Source organism: Xenopus laevis, chromosome 9_10S (assembly GCF_017654675.1).
Source record: "Xenopus laevis strain J_2021 chromosome 9_10S, Xenopus_laevis_v10.1, whole genome shotgun sequence".
Lineage (NCBI taxonomy): Eukaryota > Metazoa > Chordata > Amphibia > Anura > Pipidae > Xenopus > Xenopus laevis.
The window spans coordinates 91,674,638-91,695,819 of NC_054388.1; the positions used below are offsets into that span (position 1 = coordinate 91,674,638).

General features: G+C 42.7%; 1 pseudogene; it reads left to right on the forward strand.

The window, feature by feature from the left end:
• Positions 1-21,182, forward strand: part of LOC108703128 — a 533,218-nt pseudogene that overhangs the window by 328,295 nt on the left and 183,741 nt on the right.

Below are 21,182 nucleotides of genomic sequence, written 5' to 3' on the forward strand. Positions count from 1 at the left end.
AATATATATTTTTTTGGTTGCAGCCACTGAAGCACAGAGGCCAGAAAAACTCAGGATTTACTGTACCTGTCCAAAAAGTTTTGCTTAAAATGAAACCAGTAGGGTTTGCACCCTAGTTTGTAACGGTGGCGGAGGGAGGAGGACGCTAAAGGACAGCTGTGTGTGGAGTCATGCGGCGTGCAGAGAAGGACAGCTGCATGGGGAGTCAGAACAAGTCTTCCGGCGTGCAGTAACCCTCCGAGATCCATGCCTCATTCATTTTAATAAAGGTCAGGTAATCCACACTTTTGTGACCTAGGCGAGTTCTCTTCTCAGTTACAATCCCTCCTGCTGCACTGAAGGTCCTTTCTGAGAGGACACTTGAGGCGGGGCAAGACAAGAGGTTCATGGCAAATTGGCCACAGATCAAGCCTGCGCACCCAGTAGTCCAGGGGTTCATCGCTCCTCAGAGTGTCGATATCTGCAGTTAATGCCAGGTAGTCCGCTACCTGCCGGTCGAGGCGTTCTCTGAGGGTGGATCCAGAAGGGTTCTGGCGCTGCCTTGGACTGAAAAACCTTTGCATGTCTGACGTTACAGAGTGGCCAAAGTGCATTGTCCTTGCAGGTGCGCTCGTGGCAGGATTACTGGCACCTCTGCCCCTGGAATGTTGATGAGTTCCTGAAGTGACATCACCCTTAAAAGCATTGTACAACATGTTTTGCAGGCTGGTTTGTAAATGCAGCATCCTTTCGGACTTGTGGTACGTTGGTAACATTTCTGCCACTTTATGCTTGTACCGAGGGTCTAGTAGCGTTGCGACCCAGTACAGGTCCTTCTCCTTAAGCCTCTTGATACAGGGGTCCTTCAACAGGCATGACAGCATGAAAGACCCCATTCTCACAAGGTTGGATGCAGAGGTATCCATCTCTGCTTCCTCGTTATCAAGGACTACATCATCCACGGTCTCCTCCCCCCAGCCACGTACAAGACCAGGGGTCCCCAAAAGGTCACCACAAGCCCCCTGGGAAGCCTGCTCCTGTTGGTCCTCCTCCTCCACAAAGCCACCTTCCTCCTCTGACTCCACTTCTGACACCTCTCCCTGCGTTGCAGCAGGTGCCTGGGCTCGTTCTGGTGATTCCGACCAGAAATCGTGCGCTTCCTGCTCCTCGTCACGCTGGTCTACAGCCTCATCTGTCACTCGTCGCACGGCACGCTCCAGGAAGAAAGCAAAGGGTATTAGGTCGCTGATGGTGCCTTCGGTGCGACTGACCATGTTTGTAACCTCTTCAAAAGGGCGCATGAGCCTGCAGGCATCGCGCATAAGCACCCAGTAACTGCAGATCCAGTCCTACCACTCAGTTCAAACAGGTATTCATTGACGGCTCTTTGTTGTTGCAGCAGACGTTCAAACATGAGGAGCGTTGAATTCCAGCGAGTCTGGCTGTCGCAAATTAAACGCCTGACTGGCATGTTGTACCGCTGCTGAATGTCAGCAAGGCGTGCCATGGCTGTGTAGGAACGTCTGAAATGGGCCGACACCTTCCTGGACTGCCTGAGAATGTCCTGGAATCCTGGGTACTTCGAGACAAAACGTTGGACTATTAAATTCAGAACATGTGCCATGCAGGGCACATGTGTTAAATTGCCCAGTCTCAGTGCTGCCAACAGATTGCTTCCGTTGTCACACACCACTTTTCCGATCTTCAGTTGGTGTGGGGTCAGCCACCGATCGGCCTGTGACTGCAGAGATGACAGGAGTACAGATCCGGTATGGTTTCTGCTTTCCAGGCACGTCATCCCCAAGACAGCATGACAACGGCGTACCTGGCACGTCGAATAGCCTAGGGGGAGCTGGGGGTGCACAGGTGTGGAGGAGGAGGACCCAGCAGCAGAGGAGGAGGAAGCAGAGGAAGAAGACGAGGTAGAGAGCGAAGGAGGAGTAGAGGTGGTGGCAGAACCGCGTGCAATCCGTGGCGGTGACACCAACTCCACTGTTGTTGTTGAGCCACGCATTCCCTGCTTCCCAGCCATAACCAAGTTCACCCAGTGGGCAGTGTAGGTGACATACCTGCCCTGACCATGCTTGGAGGACCATGCGTCAGTAGTCATATGGACCTTTGCCCCAACACTAAGTGACAGAGATGCGGTGACTTGGCTCTGCACATGGTGGTACAAGTGTGGTATTCCCTTCTTGGAAAAAAAATTGCGGCTGGGTACCTTCCACTGCGATGTCCCAATTGCTACAAATTTGCGGAAGGCCTCAGAGTCCACCAGCTGGTATGGTAAAAGCTGGCGGCCTAAGAGTGCAGACAAGCCAACTGTCAGACGCCAGGCAAGGGGGTGACTCGCAGACATTAGCTTCTTACGCTCAAACATGGCTCTCACAGAAACTTGGCTGGGGGCAGATGACTGGGAACTGGTGGTCAAGGTGGAAGGCGGAGTGGAGGGTGGTTCAGACGGGTCAAGGACAGCAGAGGTAGAGCAGTAAGATGCTGGACCAGAAGGAGGGTGGCTTTTAGTTTGTCTGCTGCCTTTGAGGTGTTGCTCCCATAGTGCTTTGTGCTTGCCGTTCATGTGCCTTCGCATAGAAGTTGTACCTATGTGGGTGTTGGGCTTCCCAAGACTCAGTTTCTGACTGCACTCATTGCAAATTACAACGCTTTTGTCAGAGGCACACACATTAAAAAAATCCCACACTGCTGACCTTTTTGAAGCTGGCAATCTGGCGGTAACAGTAGAAGTTGGCGGCATTGGCGGCAATGGCGGGTGCGTTGGCCGGCTGACCACAGGTGCCGATACATGTTGTTGCCCTACTGTTCCCTGCGAGCTGTCCTCCCTGCTTCTTCTAAGTCTTATTCTCCTCCTGCCTCTCTGACTCTCCGTCTCTCCATCTGAACTATCCTCCTCTTGCTCTCTTCTACTGGGCACCCACAAAACATCAATCTCCTCATCATCATTCTCCTCAGAAGCATCAATTTCTTCTAACAGCTCACAGAAGGAAGCAGCAGCGGGGACCTCCTCATCACTCATTATGTCCATCTCTGTTGTGTTGTGTGCCAGAATTATATCTGGTGTAACGTCCTCATCTCCTTCATCTTCTTCTGCCAATAATGGTTGCGCATCACTCAGTTCAAGAAACTCATGTGTAAATAACTCCTCTGACTCCAGTGAAGAAGGGGCGCCGGTGGTGGAGGAAGTGTTACGTGGGGTGCCCATAGCAGAGGAGGATGAGGATGTTGTGGCAAAGTTAGAAACGGTAGAGGATGGGGTGTGCTGTGTAAGCCAGTCAACTACCTCTTCAGCATTTTGGGAGTTCAGGGTAATTGCCTTTGTAAAACTGGGCAATTTCCTAGGGCCACAGGATAGCATAGCAGCACGGCCTCTAGTGCCTCTGCGTGGCGGCCTGCCTTTGCCTGGCATTTTTTTTAAAACAACAACAACAACTCAGGTGATGTTTCTGGAGACGGTATTATTATTGATATTTAGACAGAATGTGAAAAAGCTCACACAGCTAGGTGGCAGTTGTTTGAAGAACACACTGGGCAAACAATGCCTGCAAGGTCAACGTATACACTACAGCAGTGGATACGGAATATATTATTGCTGCTTGGAAAACGTCACTCAGGTGGTGTTTCTGGAGACGGTATTATTATTGATATTTAGACAGAATGTGAAAAAGCTCACACAGCTAGGTGGCAGTTGTTTGAAGAACACACTGGGCAAACAATGCCTGCAAGTGCACTACTATTGGTGCACTACTATGAAGAACAGCAAACAGCACTGGACACGTTAAAGAACAGTAAGATAAGTAAAATAAAAAAATATATATATATTAAAAAAAAAAAATTACTCTGGTTGGTGCTGAACTACTAGGAGCAGCACACCAGTCCCACTCCCCAACACAGCTAGACTAATAGCACTGGGCTCTTATAGTAGCAAAGTAAAAAAACAAAAAAGAAAATAAAAGCAGTCCTTACAAGGACTATTGGGTTATTACAGCAGTCAGCAGATGAGATCAGAAGCAGTGCCCACAGCAGCTACATACAGAGCACTGCAGTAGAAGGTAGATTACTAGTCAGCAAAGCTAACTAACCTAAACTCACTGTCCCTCAAATCCCTGCAGAGTTCTGTCCCTACAATACAGAGCAGTATCAAGTAGATTACTAGCCAGCAAATTTACTATCAACTGTCCATCAAATCACTAAACAGCTCTCTCCCTACACTAGCTCTTCCAAGCACACACAGGCAGAATGAAAAAACGCTGCAGGGCTTCAGTTTATATATGGAAGGGGAGTGGTCCAGGGGGTGTGGGGGTGGTCCAGGAGGGAGAGCTTCCTGATTGGCTGCCATGCATCTGCTGGTCTGGGGTGAGAGGTCAAAAATAAGCGCCAGCTAAGGCGAACCCAAATTGGCGAACGTCGCACGACGTTCACGAACATTCGGCGGACGCGAACAGCCAATGTTCTCGCGAATTAGTTCGCGGGCGAACAGTCCGCGACATCCCTAGTGTGCTGCTCCTCCTAGTAGTTCACCACTACCAGCACCAACCAGAGTCAAAATTGTTACAAAGTATCTTATTTGCACCTGTTAGCTGTTCTGAGCTCTCTGCCAAAAGCTAATTAAGTTAGAAACTGTTTTTTTTCTGGCTGTTCAGTTCAGAGAAAAGAGTGACTTTCCAGTACAAAAGAGGGACAGAGGGTTGAGTGGTCAAATGAGGGACAGTTGGGAGGTATGCAAGTGCCACCTAGCTGTGTGAGCTTTTTCACATTCTGTCTAAATAATAATAATAATTCCGTGTCCGTAAACATCACCTGAGTGATGTTTTTACAGCAGCAATAATATATTCCGTACCCACTACTGTATACGTTGCCCTTGCAGGCATTGTTTGCCCAGTCTTTAACCAAGTGCCACCTAGCTGTGTGAGCTTTTTCACATTCCGTGTCCAGAAACATCACCTGAGTGACGTAGTGTGATTTCTGCCCTTTACAGCACAAAACGCAGCGCTGTGTCTACAATGTATTTTTCAGATACATTTTTGCCCTTGATCCCCCTCTGGCATGCCACTGTCCAGGTCGTTGCACCCTTTAAACAACTTTAAAATCATTTTTCTGGCCAGAAATGTCTTTTCTAGCTTTTAAAATTCGCCTTCCCATTGAAGTCTATGGGGTTTGCGACGTTCGCGAACCGTTCGCATTTTTGGACTCAAGTTCGCGAATATGTTCGCGAACATTTTTTCCGCCGTTCGCTACATCCCTATTCAGGGATATAAATGTGGGTCGAAAGTCGGGTTGCAGGTCTTATTTATAGTTCTCATCTTGTATTATTTATGTGTTTACTCCTTTTAACAAATTTTGTTTTTTTCCTCCTCTTCCTCGAGGAAGTCACTTCCAGTTCACAGGAACAACACTGTTAATGGTGGTCATCGGGTTGCTGATCCGAGTGGGTAAAAATGGTGGTGTTGGTTCCAGGACAGGCCCGGGTTGAAAAAATTGATTATATACAAGACTTTACAATAGACCCAAAAATGAATGGGAATTTTGTTTATTCAACACATAAGAGGAACAGCAGACCCAGCTGCTGCTGCTGGGGGGGCAGAATGCAAGTGCATGTTGGAGTCCCTTTTTGATCAATTTTAGCGAATGTGTACAAACAGAGCATATTTCCTACGTTTTAGGGTGAGTTCCTTAGGATTTGGCTTTGGGATCCAATAAAATCATCTCCGCTATGATGGAGCTGATAAGAAAACCACCTGTGCCTGTGGTGTCATGGGCATTTCTTACTGCTGGAGGATCTCCTCAGTAGGGATGTAGCGAACCGCCGAGTATGTGTTCGCGAACGCCGTTCGCGAACACCGGCAAAAAATGCGAACAGTTCGCGAACAGTTCGCGAACTTCGAACATCCGAAAATCGTTCGATTCGAACGATCGAAGGATTTTTAATCGTTCGATCGAACGATTTTCGTTCGAATCGAACGAAAATCGTTCGATTTTAGCGACCGAATGGTCGAATGGTCGAACGATTTTGACGCGAACGCCTATTGGCGAACGTCGCGCGGCGTTCGCGAACTTGCGGCGGACGCGAACAGCCGATGTTCGCGCAAACAAGTTCGCCGCAGAACAGTTCGCTACATCCCTACTCCTCAGTGCAATGCTTGCCTAAGCACTTTGTGAAGCCAATCTGCTCCAAGGTATTGCTCCTCTCCTAGAGGGTTTTGTAGAGCTTGATTCATTTTTGTTTGGAACCCTAACCCTAAAAATAAAATGAACTGAACTGCATAAAGAACAGTCATCAACAAAAGTCATATTATCCCTTTAATAAAGTTATTAAAAACTTGCACTCATAATCAAAATAACTGAATTTATCTTTAGGGATGCTATGACCCAAGCAAAACAAAAGTGATCCACCTGAGTCTGAACTCCGCGAGTAAAGCCAAGCAGCAGCACAATGTGGCACCTACAGGAAGAATGTGATAAACTGCGAGAAACTGTATGAATTTCAGAGGGGGGATAAACTCTGATAAATTCTGGATAAACTGGAGGTCGCTGGAAGTCCACATTCTCACTTTCAAAAGTGGTGGGCCAACCTGATGTGCTGCAGACAGATGGTTAAAAGCTTGTGTATAAGGACTTCATATAAACTAGCCTTATCTGATGCATTTTTATTCAGCATCAGGATATTTTCAAAAGCCGATCCTTTTGCAAGGACATTGCTTAGTCTGGAAGTTAAAGTATGGGTACAGAACTTAAACACAAAAGGGGGCCCCTTAGGCTATTGTTCATTATGACTTTCATACCAGAACTTGTGAAGCAACACAGTAGGGTTACAAAGAGCATAGGAAATGAAATGAAATGAAAGATCGGCTGAAATGATAACACATGGATTTGATCAACTGATATGAATTACTCATTTAGCCTCTCCGGGCCTGCACTTGTCCGTCAGTGCCCTTGTTGTCTAGGTCTCCCATTATACAGCAGGACCATAGCTAGGTCTCCGTGTAATCTTTATCTTGTTAACACACGATTGTTTTTTCTATCACTGCTACTTCCAGCTGCATTATTGTGATCTGCTAACCTGAATAAACTCAAACATTGATTAGACTGGCCCTGGTTTTGCCCCCCCCCCCAACAATGGGGAATAGCATGTTACAATCTAAGCAGCAGCAATGAGTGTGAGCATATGTGGCCAAGTGCAAATTTAGTACCTGGGCCTAAAGGGCTATTGTTTATGATTTAATACTCTACGGTACACTGAGCTACCATTTTACAATTCCCATGAAACACATCTGCAGTTCCCACTTTATACCCTTTGAAGATATTTGTATAGTGTTTACCATGGTATATAGTAGCTAGGGCTTGCCTACCATCAATACAGGTATGGGATCTGTTATATAGCATAAAAATACAAGGGGTTTGTGGGTGCTCTCCAAGGCTAAAATTGTGTTTTAATACAAATGCAACTGATTTGTCCAATTAATCAATGCACATTCCCTTGTTCCCTGTCTCACAAGTAATTCAGTATATTTATGCAAGTGCATGTGTTTACAAAAACAGGGGTTTTTAGTTACAAAGTTATAATTATGGTAAGCCATCATACCACGTCAAGGTAAACCCCGTACGGTGGTCCCTAATTGTTTACCTCTGGTCATAGTAAGTAAGTAACATTCCTTGGGATCAGTGTCTCCTGACCTTAGCATTGGTTTCAATCAGAGGGCTAGATCCTCCCCCGCCACTTACTTCTGTGGCTTTTAAGAGAGAGAGATTGCCCAAACCAATGCCCATTTTTAAAGGCATGAGACCACCTTTGTTGAAGGGTGTGGGGTGACATGTAACAGTGTAAATGAATTAGAATCCATAAATGATTAAAAATAACAAAAAAAAAATGGGGAGGTGTTTCACATGTATCCCAGTGGTAAGGATAACCTATAAAAATGTTGTACGCCAAGCCCTCAGGTGTTGCTCCCTGTGGGCTACAAGTATGTGCTAATTTTTGGATTTCTGATTAGGTTTTGAAGGCATAAAGACAATGCTTACTGCCAAACAGTCACCTGTAATCTGTCAGTCCACATAGGGGTACCAAATAACCAACTACAGCCCTTGTTGGGCATCTCCTAGGAACTTTTTTCTTGCTTGTGTTGCTCCATATTTTTTGTTTATATTTAAATGTGGCTCATGGGTAAAAAACAAGTTGGGGAGCCCTGACCTATAATATTAACAAATGTATGAAAGGGCTTTGCACAAAAAGTGTATAGGAAGCCATAAAGCTATATAGAAAAGTAAGGCTTCTATAGGCACAAAATTCACTAGGCTTACTTGTGGGATTCATTAACCTGGAATGCCAGGTCTTGTGTTAAGAAAAGTAGCCATGGTCCTGGGTTGAGGAGTAGAATCACTGTATCGTACCTCTGGAATTTAAAAGACAAACAACATAGTAGCTTTGTGATTATTTTATAGGGAGAGAATCACAGAATGCCAATAACTACATACAGTTTTATGCCAGGAATATTTTTAATTTAACAAGAATGAAATGCAAACATTGAGTGGGATTCCCCTGCACTTGCCACCCTCTCCTTTCCCTGTTCTCCTCTATACCAATACTCAAACCTCAGAGCTTTACAGTGGGGATGGCAGCCTCCATGACTGGCTGCTGGATTCCAAGACATTTGCTCACTGGCGACAATCAAGGAGGTGCACATATTCTTTCCTGCAAATGAGAATGCTTCTGGTTGGAGACCGCCACCAGAGATTGGAAGAGTAGACGTCAAGCAGCCAGTCATGGCATCTGCCAATCCTGCTGCACAACTCTGCATTGTCAAAGTCATCCACTTATTTAAAGGGGATGTAAAGGCAAACAAATAAAATCCAATTTTTACTTTCTTTAATGAAAAATAAATCTATCTCCAATATATATTTTTATAAGAAACCTGATTGTATGCAGTGAAATTCTCACTTTGTTTTACTTGCTCTGACTGCTGTGGATAGGAAACTTCAGACTGTCCCAGATGCTCTGCAGGGAAATGATCAGGCTTTCAAATGGCAGACGGGAGCCCCCCTTCTTACTTCCCAGAACTCGAGCTGCTTTGTTTGTTTCGCTGTAGTGCAGCCAGCGACTGTGTAGTGATTTGTATTCGTAGACTCAGTGCAGTCTGAATATTCTGATTATTAATCAGTCTTGCTGTATCGGCTTCTATGGCAGAAATTGTTTGACTTGTGCTGTTTTGATAATTTATGATGATCCCTAAGCTTAACCTCCCAACTGAAGCCCAGACCACACTGATCATGTGCGTAGCCGTAGTCTTGGTCTTGCAAAGATGTTTAACATAGTTACAAAATGGTGACCCCTGCAGCAAACTTTGAAAGCATAAATCATTTGTTTTATTAGTCTTCTGGTGCAGTAAGTTCATGTTTATGTTTAATACACAAAATACAGCATTTCTAGCATGATTCTATTTTAGACTTTAGTTTCCCTTTAATAATGTAACTTCACAGAGAATTAAAGGGATGTTCACTGATGCCAGAAATCTACTACGTATGATCCAAGGAAACAGACCTTGAATTAAAGTGTTTACAACAAATTCAGCCATGTAGAACTTTTATTTTAGTTTTGAGCTTTGAAGTCTGTTAGGGATTAGGACTTCAAGATGCTGTGTATGCTACAAAAGATGCAAGATGTTGCTGCTGCTGTGTTCTCTAACTGCACGTACCCATTCATCATTGTCACATGCAGAGGTGCCACAGCCAAAGAGTAAGGTTAGTCCTTAAAAGAAGGGATCAAGCTCTTTTACCTTGACTAGTACACGGTGATCAGAATCTGCGCTGTCCATTGACATCATAGTATGAATTAAAATGCAGTGATTATTGAACAATGACTACTTCATTTCCTTTGTGCCAGGGCCGGAACTAGGGGTAGGCAGAGTAGGCACGTGCCTAGGGCGCAATGCTGGAGGGGCGCCAAGCACGCACCTTCTCTGCCTCTGCTATCCCCTAGTCCGGTCCCTGCTGTGGCCGACGTGTGTGTCTGCGCTAGTGCGCATGGGCGAAAAACGAAAGTGCGCATGCGCACTCGAATTTTTTTGCGCATGCGCACTTGTCTTTTTGCTTTGTTAACTCACTGCTGTTCTTTCTATTTATTCAGAGAACTTGTCACAGGAGTTCTTTAATGGAAATGTCATTTTCACTTGGGGCACATTATTTAATAGTCTTACATCTCTGCTTTCTGTAGAGATTCATGTTAATCTACGGCATTTTTAGAAACATCAGTAGGCAGTATTTCTATATCAGATGGCATTAGCTTACCTCTGTGACTTGCCCCCCACTTGCTGTTCCTTTCATATGAGCAAGTGTCAGTGTAGACATTAACTGGTGTTTTATTCATTTGTCACTCAGGCCTGTGCCTGTTTGCACCTGGCTTCCCCTCTACATTTATAGTCCCTTGCCAACTCAGAAGCCAGCAGTGTAAGGTCAGGTGGGGAGAGCAGGCATAACACCTCCATTCGAACTCGAAGTGGTGTTCCAAGGTCAGGTATTGGTCCAACCCGCCCATCACTAATGATGACAGAGCAGTGGACAAAGTATCCCAGTGCCCCAGTCCAACCCTGAGTATCATTGTCCCCCTGCTTGCTGCAGTAAGTGATTGGCAGTCTGGCAACACTTGACAATGCAACAAATTCCATTGAGTCTTCTCATAATGTCAGCAAAGATATGCCAGTACTCTCCTGTCCCATCTGAAGATGTTTGATCTGGTTGCCAATATTTGTGTTGCCTGACTTGTATTGCAATGCTCTAGCCAGAAAAATACCAGCCAGAGCCAGGTTTACGAATTTTTCTGCCAGTTTCTGTGCAGCCCACCCAATTTCTGTCCCAATCAAACTCACCCTGCTCTCCCTCTAAACCCCAGCATATCTCTAAGCTTGCCCAATCACCTCTCAATTAAGCCTAATTAAATCTAAGTTTCATCTCCTCCCCTTTAATATCATAGCCCTGTTTCACCCTTTACATCATTGCCCATCGCCTTCTCCACAAAGGTCACAAAGCTTATAGGGCTTTACAGTGATATAAGCGAAGGCTCTGCTTGTTGTAGTTTTAGGTATGACTAATGTTTTCAAAATGAAATATGCATTTGAAAGGTAAGCAACTCTTTCTTGGGTTAGAGTTTTCAAAATACTTTGCACAGCACCTTCTTATAAATAAACCCAGAGCAGCTTCTTTGTATCTAAAAGCTGCACTTCTTGCAGTTTAAAGCAGAATATACTGTACGTTGATGGTATTCACTGCAGAATTCCAATCTCACTGTCAAAAGGAGTCATTTCTACTGGCAATAACATGCTATTAAGGTTTAATCATGTGCTCTTAGGCATTGTTTGCCCTCGCAGGCGGTACATCCATACGTGTTTAATGGACACCTTGCTTCTTATTAGAGAAGCAGCAGGTGTAAAGCAAGTGATGATAATTTTGCTTTGTGGTTAACAGCTGGCACCTCTGATATGAAAGCCGTAACACTTTAGCAATAATCCAGAGTTCAGATTGCCGAAAATGCCATTAAAGAGTTTGATTTAGATGGATTTTGTATTAAAGCACTACCATTAATAAATGATGAGCTCTTGTTGGCATATTATGCTGCCTCTACTCTAATATCTTGTTAGACCCTATAGTAATGGAATTATTACCCTGCGCTCTGGATTTTTAAATGCAACTATTTAAAAGATAAAATAAAATCAAGGTTATCCTAAGCTTTAAATTTACGAAAGCTGAACCACCAGACACGAGATAACACCCTGGCCTCTTGCAACTAGATACAGTAGTCTTTTATTCTCATTCATTTAATAATAATAATCTCTTGAAATTTGTATTTTGGCAGCAGGGAAGACACATCAAAGGCAGCTCTAGACATTGAGTACAGAAAAGTAAAGCAAAGTTGAGACAGAAAGCAGTAGAACTTTTGCACCTTACCAAATGGCTGAACTTCAATATACAAAGCAAATTATTCATCCTTATAATACCTTGTCAGCCCTCATATCCTTTAAACCTGTTGAATGTGATTCTTCATGGTATTGTAGAGGATTTGGAGAGGTAACCTATGCCTTGTGGGAGGTATGGTTTTTCTATTGACCCAATGGTGTTATAGGTAGGGATGTAGCGAACTGTTCGCCCGCGAACTAGTTCGCGCGAACTTCGACCGTTCGCGTCCGCCGAATGTTCGCGAACGTTTGGGAACGTTCGCATTTTGAGTTCGCGTTCGATTCGAATACAAGTCGTTCGACCATTCGACCATTCGAATTCCTTCGACCGCTAAAAATCGAACGATTTCCATTCGTTCGAACGATTGTAAGCATTCGATCGAATGAAAAGCATTCGATCGAATGGCTTCGATCGTTCGATTTGAATGAAAATCCTTCGATCGAACGCTTAAAATCCTTCGATCGTTCGAATCGAACGATTTTAGCGGGTGTTCGAAGTTCGCGAACTGTCCGCAAACGTTAGCATTTTTTGCCGGTGTTCGCGAACGGCGTTCGGGAACACCAAATCGGCAGTTCGCTACATCCCTAGTTATAGGTAATCTGTGGTTCCTTCTCACACCCAAAGAAGAGTAACCAGTACAGTTGCCTGGCCAAAATGGGATGAACCATTTGCTACTTAGACAAACCTCTGCAGCCCAGACCATAAATCCACACATTTCTGTGCAATTTAAAGCCAAACATAGGTGTCTTCCAAGCACTGTGTCACAACACCTTAGTGGAGGTTTGGGAAAGGTAAGGTTATAAAACACACTTGAAGATTAAGCTTGTAAGAGCAGTTGTGTAATGTGCTCCACTGAGGTGAATGTAGGTAACACCAATTAGACTGTTAGCCGTTTAGTGGGAAGGACCCAGGGTAGTGTGTGAAATCCCTTTGAGGTCACACTGAGATCTTGGGATGCTGGGACTGAAGCCTGGGGTGTGAGTAATACTCACGTGAAACTACCATGATATAATGACTTGGCTTGACTATCCAATATGGCTGTCAGGTATCACAGTGAGTCTGAAGCTATTAGCCTCCCCCACGCTTCCCACTGAGCTGCACCCTGGAGATGAGACAGAGCGATCCCAGATGAGGAATAGCAGGAGTGCCGGCGAGCCCACATAGATAACAACAGTCTATGTAATAAGGACTCAGCACTTATCAGCAGGCAAAGATGAAGTCAGGAACAGGCCGGGTCATACACAGGTAATTCAGGAATCAAGCATCAAACCAGGGGAAAATCAGGAAGCGTAGTCAGGAGCAAGCTAAAGTGGTAACCAGAAGTTTCTCAGAAGATTCTCAGAAGTTTTCAGAAGATTTCAGAAATAACAAACGCTCAGTGTCCTTAAGGCGATCACCTCGCATTGAGCCTAGGCCTGAGCGTCCCTTTAACCACAGAGCGACTGCGCACGTCAGACCGTCCGCCTACATCCGAACGTGCTTCTGCATTCGAATGTGCGCCTGCGTCCAAACGTGCAGCAATTGGCACGGGCATCAATACGCCAGCGTGAGCGCAAACCTGCGCAGGGCCGGATTTACATAGTGGGTGCCCCTAGGCCCCTGTCCCCCCTTTATCTGTGCAAATTTTCATCATCAATGGGGATTGGCGCATGGGAAATTTAAAAAATGATTGTGTCTCCAGCGCATCCCCAGTGTTTTTGAACCAATGTGGGTGTGGTTGGGCAGCATGCCACCCCTTAAAATCCTGTCACCCTAGGCCCGGGCCTAGGTGGCCTTTCCACAAATCCGGCCCTGAACCTGCGCCTGCGCAGACTGTACTTGACCCCCTGAGTCCTGACAATGGTAGTGAAATGCCATCTTTCATTTATTTTGTACTTCATAAAAATCTGCTGTTCCTGTTTAAGAACCGTCACCCAAGAGATTATTTTACAGTATGTGTTGCAAGTAGCAGTTTTCTACCTGGAGAGAAGCAGGAGTAGACCCCCAGCCCCATATTCATAATTCTACAGTTTCACAATAGAGAATGGTCCATTTTACAATCTACTGTTAAAAGCAGTGTATTATTTAATAATGTGTATTAAATAATATCTGTTGCATGAATAATTGTTCTTTTTCTAATGTCAGTTTTGGTCCAAGGTTTAAGCAGGTGGCAAAAGGAGAGAAGAGGACACTGTATATTGTAATGACTATTTTATCTTAAATTATTTTTCCCCTTTGTATTTGCCTCAGGCTCCCTCTAAAAATTTTTTTATTTTGATACCCCTGTTTGCAATGAATTAATGTAAATCTATGCATAACCTGCATGTTCTCTATAAATAAATGATGATATGACTATATTGTTATATTTGTCTAGCCATTTTCATGTTCTGTGATGCTGCTAATCACTCAGCCTTTAGTTTAAGCCTTGATTTAGCCATTGTAATGGCTGACCACAACTTTATCACCTCCAATATCCCTCCTATGGTCTTACTACTTTATAAGCAGCACAGGTGTTAGGAATCACTGGGTGTGTGGGTGGCTAAATGTATTAAAGCGCTGCCATTAATATATGATGAGCTCTTGTTGGTGTATTATGCTGCCTCTACCCTAATAGTAATGGAATTATTACCATGTGCTCTGGATTGTTAAATGTGACTATTTAAAAAAATAAAATAAAATTAAGGTTATATTAAGATTTAAATTTAAACAAGCTGAACCACCAGACACGAGATAACATCTTGGCCTCTTGCCACTAGATGCAGTGATCTTTCATTTTCATTCATTTAATAATAATAATAATAATAACGATAATAATAATAATAATAATAATAATCTCTTGAAATTTGTATTTTGGCAGCAGGGAAGACACATTAAAAGCATCTCTACACATTGAGTACAGAAAAGTAAAGCAAAGTTGAGACAGTAAGCAGCAGAACTTGCAACCCCACCTAATGGTTTTAAAAATTAGTGGTGAGCACAACTTTCCCTTGTTTGTTATAGTTTATACAGGAGCAGTGACCAGCTCCATGTTGTAGCTCCCACCCTTCCCAGCTATAGTCAGGTGATCCCACTGGTGTCTAATAAAAGGGCAGCCAAGTATGGAGGTTTACTTTGAAAGCAGCAAGTAAGTTGCAGGTAAAACCTAGTCCCTTTGTAAAATGTATAATGAAGCAAAAGAATTCTTAATGAATCAGATGAAAACTAAGCGTAGGACTGGCCAGATATGGGATGACTTTGACGTAGTTGGCCAGCTTAAATATATTGCAATATATGGACAAACAATCCCTGATTTGTTTAAAGGGTAAGGCATTTTTTAGTAGCTGTATGCACAAAATGTCTGTCAGATATATTAATGATGGGTTGAATGCAGAGGTCTCTTGTATTTGTCTATAATACAGTGTCACGGTAGTCTAGACATTATATGGTGAGAGAGTAAATAAGAATTTTGGTGGCATCTTGGGAGATAAATGCTCATGTTTTGGATACGTTCCTTAGGTGAAAGGATAACCCCAAAGCACTGGCCCTAGGGACACAGGGTGATACTGGAATGGTTAAGTATGACTGATACTTCTGGGATGATATGGGTGTTCGTTAGGAGAAAGTGAACCATTTCCATTTTAGAGAGGTTTAATTTAAGGTAGCATTGTGACATCCAAGTAGATATAGTAACCAGGAAGAGAGTTAAGAGCTCTGGGTTGAGATCAGGAGAGGAGAGATAGATCTGAGTATTGTCAGCATAGCTATTCCCCTTAGGACGCAGTGACCCTTATTGATTATTATTGACTGCCTGTTAACTGTGGTACAATGTGATGTTACATATAATACAGTAGATATGGTGTTGGGGCAGATATTTTTAATTCCTGGAGTGTGCTCACCATTAGGGGAAGAGTGTCCCAGGAGATTAATAATAACAGAAGATGGATTAATTAATGAACTATTTTGGCAGTCATGAATGATTTTGCACGAGTCAGCAGAAACTCTTTTCTGGTCCTTCACAGATTGTGTTGTCTAACTCAGAGAGAAGTCTTATATTTAACTTATTTGGTTTGCTTTGGGAGTGTCAAATGGTGTGTCAGTTATCTAAAGAATATCTTTCAACATGGACTTTGGGATTATACTCTAAAGTTGGTTGTAATTAGGTGCCATTATTCTGAAAACTTTTTGCATTTTGGGCGCACACTGTGGCACTGAGATTATTTGACCCGTATCAGACTTATAATATTGCACACATCTTTAATTAGAAGCCTGTCGTGTCAGTGTAGTCGGTAACACATCAGTGACGCATGAATTAATTCATTACTGAACAGAGAGTGAATGCTTTGTTATTATACACAGAATATCTCTTAAGGTGACCATACATGGGCAGATTTAATTTGATTTGGGTCCTTTAGACCAATTCGGCAGCTTTTCTGCCAGTGTATGGGGCCCTCTGACAGGCCTCCATGACTAATATCTGACAACAATTGGCCAGATGTTGATCATGGCAGGTTAATTTTCCCATCCGATCAAGGACCACATTGACTAGTTGATGCGGTCCACATCCTGACCTCACAAAAAAAAGAGTATCTTATTGTATGGTCACCTTTAGAGCATGGACTTTGCTGTCCTTTATGGGCTTAAAATTGACCACATGCTTAAAAGAACAGTAACATCAAAAAATTAAATTGTTTTAAACTAATTAAAATATAATGCAGTGTTGTCCTGTACTGATAAAACCAGTGCTGGGCCAGTCCGGCTAGGTGCCCTAGGCTGCCTGGCCGGTCTGTGCACCCAATTGGCGAGCAAGCATGCAATGAAAAATTAAAACCTTGTGTGAGTGTGCACGAGAAACTGCTTGCGCATGTGCGAAAAACCCCGCAGGTGAAAAAAAGAGATGCGACAGTTGGGGACTGGACTAGGGGACAGAAGAGGCAGAGTAGGTGCGTGCCTGGTGCCCCCCCCCCAAAGCTTTGCACCCTAGACATGTGCTTACTCTGCCTACCCCTAGTTCCGGCCCTGGATAAAACTGGTGTTTTTGCTTCAGAAACTCTACTATTGTTTATATAAATAAGCTGCTGTGTAGCAATGGGGCAGCCATTGAAAGGAGAAAAGGCTCAGGTTACACAGCAGATAAACTCTGTAGAACATAATGGTGTTATCTGTTATCCACTACTTAACCAGTGCCATATAGCCTTTTTTTTTTCACTTTCGGCCATTGCTACACAGCAGCTTGTTTATATGAACTATAGTAGTGTTTCTGAAGCAAACACATCAGTTTTATCAGTGCAGGGCAACACTATATGATATTTTCATTCATTTAAATCACTTTAATTTTTTGGAGTAACTGTTCCTTTAAATACATATTAGATTTTCTTACTTCAGTTCAAGTTTCTTCGTTCATGAGGATTAGACAGTGAGAGCTTAAGGTGAGGCAGGGTGCTTTGCCCTGGTCCTCCAGCCCTTGGGGTTTAGGAGCTACCTACTAATTTCATTTAATTATTTATCTGTGCTTTAGAGATGTTATTTAGGGTGAGCTTTGTCTTACATTCACTCAAATTATGAGTTTTATCTGGAACCAATTAACCTACCAGGATAAATTTAAACTATGGCTGGAAGCCAGAGCACCCAGAGGAACCCCACACAATCACAATATCCCATCGATGGCTTAGATATACCCAACTTAGTCACACGTGGGCAGCTTTATATTTAGATATTTCTCCATGCAATCTAAAGAGTAATACACTGCATCAAATCTGTGTCTTTCATTAATTCTGCTTTACTGAATAAGCAGTTTAATGCCCTCCAGGTAACTGCCGAGTATTATCTTGAAACTATATTTTCTTTATCTTCTTGGAAAATGAATCTTTTATTTGTATTTATTTTGCTTTAGATGCAGGTAGAAGCATGCATTGTTTTACATGTTGATTATGGTTTAATAGCCCTGGGGCACTGTCTTCAAATGAATAATACATTCCAGTTGTCACTGAATGATTGACTTCTGGCTGTCTTCCAAGTTCCAGTTGCTGATGCTCACTGTCCTTGACCCAGACCATATGCAGAAAGCAGTTATTGCTGGCTCATAAAGCACCCATCCCGAAATGAATATATGACTATACTATTCAGCAAACGGCATGATAACCTATAAATAAAATTTGCTCTTTATTGCAAAATAATCTTATACACTTCCAAATGCCTTTATTCTTCTCTATTTTTAAGGTAGTTCTTCATTTAATTGCAAGTTAATGAGCTGCTGTCTAAACTGTTTTTAATGTACACTAAAGTAAACTCGTATAGTTTAAGTATGCATCCCCTCCATTAAAAAGAAAGCAGGGTTGGTTTGCCGCACAGATGTGGGACATTTACTGCATGCAAATGCATTTTACGCTTCAGGAGAATAAAATACCATTGTCACCACGTTCAACGTAAAGCAGCTTATTTTGTTGGCTTTTCCTTGAAAGGCAAGTTATGAATTAAACAGTATATTACATTGCCTTCATTTTGTTTTATGTATTAAACAGCAACAGTATTTTTTTGTTCTAGAATGCCCCACAACTAAAGAGTTAAAGGTAGTGAAATGATAGAAGCATCTGGCTAAAAAAAGCTTTGTATTTTAACTTAAAGTGATCCTGTCATCGGAAAACATGTTTTTTTCAAAACGCATCAGTTAATAGTGCTACTCCAGCAGAATTCTGCACTGAAATCCATTTCTCAAAAGAGAAAACAGATTTTTTTATATTCAATTTTGAAATCTGACATGGGGCTAGACATTTTGTCAATTTCCCAGCTGCCCCTGGTCATGTGACTTGTGCTCTCATAAACTTCAGTCACTCTTTACTGCTGTACTGTAAGCTTTGTATTTTAACTTAAAGGGATCCTGTCATTGGAAAACATGTTTTTTTCAAAATGCATCAGTTAATAGTGCTACTCCATCAGAATTCTGCACTGAAATCCATTTCTCAAAAGTGCAAACAGATTTTTTTATATTCAATTTTGAAATCTGACATGAGGCTAGACATTTTGTCAATTTCCCAGCTGCCCCTGGTCATGTGACTTGTGCCTGCACTTTAGGAGAGATATGCTTTCTGGCAGGCTGCTGTTTTTCCTTCTCAATGTAACTCAATGTGTCTCAGTGGGACATGGGTTTTTACTATTGAGTGTTGTTCTTAGATCTACCAGGCAGCTGTTATCTTGTGTTAGGGAGCTGCTATCTGGTTACCTTCCCATTGTTCTTTTGTTTGGCTGCTGGGGGGGAAAAGGGAGGGGGGTGATATCACTCCAACTTGCAGTACAGCAGTAAAGAGTGATTGAAGTTTATCAGAGCACAAGTCACATGACTTGGGGCTGCTGGGAAATTGACAAAATGTCTAGCCCCATGTCAGATTTCAAAATTGAATATAAAAAGAATCTGTTTACTCTTTTGAGAAATGGATTTCAGTGCAGAATTCTGCTGGAGCAGCACTATTAACTGATTCATTTTGGAAAAAAATGTTTTCCCATGACAGTATCCCTTTAACTACATGAATAATACTTCATTTGGCACAGAAACTCCAATATAAGGAAAATAGACAAGGGGAAAGAGGGCTTAGTGATGCTTTCCAAATATTGTCAAAGGTAATTGGGTTTAAAATTAAAGCAATGGGATGATCACTTTGCAAAAGACTTGTAAACAAGTTGGTGAATCAACACACACAACCAATGTCTGGACTTCCGAGTTAGTAGAAGACCTTGGCGAAGAAATCTTGTGATGATATTCTTGCATCAGAACACATTTGTGTACGTCAATGAAAACGGTAACTTTGCAGTCCCTGATTTTGGGACCATGTGGCAGTATGATGCACAAGGTACTAGGATGTTTGACATGGGATACATTTTAGAATATAAAGCTCTCTTTTGAAATTGTTTGTATTCAATTAAAACCGCTTTTTTTTAGCTTATAGCTTTATTGCATTGGCAGTGATTTGCACACATGATAGATGGCTTTTTTTGCTGTCAGTATAAATGTTTTATGATTGATGTTATTGTAGGCATTAGCAGCCAAACTGGGCCATAAATTTGACTTTCTTAGCAGGGATTACTCTTTAGACCTTCTCATAACCTGTAATAATAAATATCATAATTCATCATAGGTTTCTCCTACTTTTCTACTGAAATTTTGAGTCCTTTCAAAGTGAGTATCTTGGAGTGTAGAGACACCATGGGGCAGATTCACTAAAGGACGAAGTGGCTAACGCTAGCGACAATTCACCAGCGTTGCCACCAAAAGGGACATCGCCAATATACTATACAATATACAATACAATTTGCTAGAGAAAGAGACCGTCCCTATCGTTCGTTCGAACTCTATTGCCAGGCGAAAGGTCGTTACTCCGCAAATTCAGTAAAGTGCGAATTTTACTGAACGTTACCTCTTTTGGCAGAGTTGACTTCACCACCTCAGAGCAGACGAAGTGCTTAAAAGAAGCTAGATCTTCCTCAATCTTCTGTCACTTACATCATATCCTGTGTGCTGAAAATGCATTAAAGTTCCAAAAACGCTGGTGACTTTTCCTTTTTTTTAAGGGGGATATTGCCTGCAAAAGTCCTAACAAACTTTTTTTGGGTAACCGGTTTTCTCCAGACATTTCATAACATATGTAACATTCATTTTACAGTGGACTCATGTTTAGGGCATTATATTATCTTGTCTTTATTAAGGTTTTCTGGACACTTCAAGCATTTGCACCAACATTTATAATAAAGACCTCTATACAACTTTAAATTACTCGCCCTATACAAATTGACCTAGGTGTAAGCTCACTATCGAATTTTTGCTAGGCACAAAGAAACGCTAGCGCATCTTTGCTAAGAAATGCTCACACTGCCAAAGTAACACTAGGGAAAAGTCGCCAGTGTTCGGCACCTAGGACAAAACTCTGCATATTAGTGAATTGGCGTACCTGTAGCACATTTGCGCTTGGCGAAGTTGTGCAAAAATTCGCCCTCTAGTGAATGTACCCCCATATTTGTGCTAAACTGCAATTGTTCAACATTGCTGTATTGTTATGCCTTTCAGTTTTATATACCTCCAGATACCTTCTTTGGTTTAAGAGATAATCACTGATGAGATGGTGGAGCACTTGTACATTAAACTGTCATCTGAAGAGTTGCCAAGTCTGGAATCATATAGCCTAATCCACTAAAAGTCCCTGTTTTGGGCGCTTTGCTTCTTTTAATCTTGCCATGTCGCACGTTACTAGTCAATATGCAGCACAACAAAGATCAAAACCAACTGGAAAGATAAATGATACAAT